This window comes from Pundamilia nyererei, unplaced genomic scaffold (assembly GCF_000239375.1).
Source record: "Pundamilia nyererei isolate P.nyererei 1_Seehausen unplaced genomic scaffold, PunNye1.0 scaffold00125, whole genome shotgun sequence".
NCBI classification, from domain to species: Eukaryota; Metazoa; Chordata; class Actinopteri; order Cichliformes; family Cichlidae; genus Pundamilia; species Pundamilia nyererei.
In genome coordinates, this window is record NW_005187526.1 from 645,845 (window position 1) to 648,656 (window position 2,812).

General features: G+C 36.6%; 1 protein-coding gene across 1 annotated transcript in view; it reads right to left on the reverse strand.

The window, feature by feature from the left end:
- The window catches only part of LOC102197607 (E3 ubiquitin-protein ligase RNF19A), a 31,090-nt gene extending 28,493 nt beyond the window's left edge, over positions 1–2,597 (reverse strand). The window contains exon 1 of the mRNA XM_005742925.1: positions 2,384–2,597. The gene's annotated coding sequence lies outside the window, so the exon portion shown is untranslated. The remainder of the gene's footprint in view (positions 1–2,383) is intronic.
- Between the last annotated feature and the right edge of the window lie 215 nt (positions 2,598–2,812).

The following is a 2,812-nucleotide window of genomic DNA, read 5'->3' on the forward strand; positions in this document are numbered from 1 at the left end:
GGGGGGGGGGATTGTGGGGGTCATGGGGTCCTGACATATACACACAGAAAATAAAGGTCCAGATCATCATGGTGGGCTAATGACCTTTCTTTGGAAGAACACACAGGTCTAGGCAACATGCTGCCAAGTTCATAGTGGCCTCTCACACCCAAACACTGATGACTCCAGAGAGCAGACTCTAGTGCTTATTAAGCACAATAAAAGTATTAACCTCAAAATGATCTCATCTGGAGGACTTTCCAGTAGAAAGCTTTCCCATTGAGCGACAAAGCAAAGACAATTTTCTATGTATATTTTGAAATTATATTAAATTTTCATTTAACAATAGAAGTAATTTGTGATTCTCTAAATGCACCACTCAAATGTCTGATTAAAAATTAATGTAACAAAAACAGAAAAGATAGAAGAGGCAGAAATATAAATATATATTTATATTTCTTTATATATGAAATATAACATAAAATGATGTAACCAAAGGAGTAAACAAGCATAAATCAATGATGAAAAACAAGATGCTTGATCTCTGCAAATTATATCAAAGAAGCATCCCAGATAAGATGGATAATGCAAAACGTGTGCTAAATGATTAACACAACACACACAAACCAGAACCACAAGGGCATCCAATTTAAAGGACCTAGTTCTTGATACAAGCTCTACTTTTCACAGTTTGATTATCTTTGGAGTCATTTATCTGGCAGGTATGCCAACAATATGATACCAACAGTAGGCGACAGTGGGCAGTGAAGCCGTCATAAAACAAAAATGATTCACTTCTCAACAGAGCAACTTCCACTATCAATAATGTGATCAGAGCTATCCTAGATCAAGAAGTACTAATGAAATTTGAAGATGTACTTTTTTGGGAACACTTTGAAACATCTGTTACAACTTTTTTTTTTTTAAATTTAGAGATATTATGCAACTCTCAAGGTGTACATGTTCAACTTTATCTCTAATTCTTCTGATTTGACTACTGTTTTTCCCCCATAGTTTGTTTACTTTGTGGCGACAGCTGTAATGCTATGAGTGGGTGAGCTCCTAGCATCTGAACAACTGTCATCAACTTCAAGTTGCAGATTTTTCAGTTTGACTTCGAGAATTCTTGGTTTAACATCTTTCCATCTTCAAGTTTAGACAGTTTAGCCAATTGGCAGAAAGATTTTATTACACTTAAATTGACACAGTAACACGTTTTGCAATTATCACTGTTTGTTTTTTCCCCTCAAACACAGAACCGAACTGATGAAACGGGGAACAGAAGAAGAATGACCTTTTCTTTCATTTTGTACTAAATCAATGAAGCTGTTCCAAACATGAATATATTTCAAAGCACACATAGGTGTCATAAAACATAACAAAATCGTGCTGTGGAGTAAAATAAGTTTTGGATGGCTCCTAGGTGTTTCTCTCAATAATCCCTCATACTTTTTGTATAGTGTCACCAGTCCAAATCAGCAGTGACTGAGCAAGTGCAATGCATTAAGCAAATCATGTTATGTTAACTATCAAAACGGATAACAGTTGGGGGAAGTGGGAGATTAAATTTTTTGTACATACAATGAATACATTTACTACAACATCATAGCTCACGGTGGCATATTAAATAAATTGGAATAGCAAATTAAGAAATGCTAAGGACTAGGAAAAGTAAATGAGCCAAAAATGTTTTTATTTTACTTGTATATGTGAGAGCCCAACATACCAACTTATAAGATTTAGTTTGATGCTACCAAGGTTTACCTAACGACAGTTATTTTCTCTTTCTGCTACTACTACTGAAAAGTGCTTTAATCGCTTACTAATTCACAGCCTCCGTAAAGTAGTATGTTTAGCTGTCAGTGCCTAAGAGCTGAAATTTATCTCTGACACAGATCTGTGGTTTACATTTTAGTAAACTCTCTCTGTGACGGACAAAACCTTAGAAAATTCTGAAACCACGATTTTTATCTTCGTACCTGACGTCGATTAAAGGAAGTCCAACGCCTTTAATGGGCTAAACAGAAAGTATTGCAATCGTATAGTTCTTGGTAGCTATTTTGAGTAAACAAAAAACAAAAACGCAGTGATAATACCACGAGTCGGTGTAACGTACTAAACTTCTCAATGACATCAGATTCACAGCTCGGTTAGCTGCATTATGCACTGTGTTTAAGGACAGTTTACGTTATTCTTACAATTATCACCATATCTTACACGTGTCCAAACGTAAAGCGGGGCACGTGATGTTAACAAAACAAAGCTAAGAGCCACAAGAAATTTTCTATAGCTTGTCTAGCTGACGGTTACCAGAAAGCAAGTCAGCTAACTAAGTACAAAACACAGCGAGCGGTAGCAATTGGCTACCAGTTAGCCAGGTTAGCTAGAAACGATGAGAACGTACCGTCTGTTGCTAGTGACACTTGTTCCGGAGACAGCAGGAAAGAAGAAACGCTCTCTTTTTCAGAAAACGTTTCAGTTCTTTAATCCCTGGTCTCACTGCAGTGCCGTCAGTTACTTGCCAACTTATTTTTCCTCTGTCTTCGGTCCCACCTATCCTTTCCGTTTCGAACGACAACAGCTCCTACAGAGCTCGCTCTGTTGTTCACAGTTCTCGTTCTGGCTCAGAAATTCAAATCATATCGCGAGATTTAGAGGAAAGCGGGTCCACAGGACCAGAAAATCTTGTATACAGTTATTGGACAACTGAACTTGACTGCATAGGACTAATTGGTTTCTATTACCATGGTTTACTTACTTATTGTTTAACATGGAAATTGGCCACTGCTACTCTTAAATTATTATTATTATTATTATTATTATTATTATTATT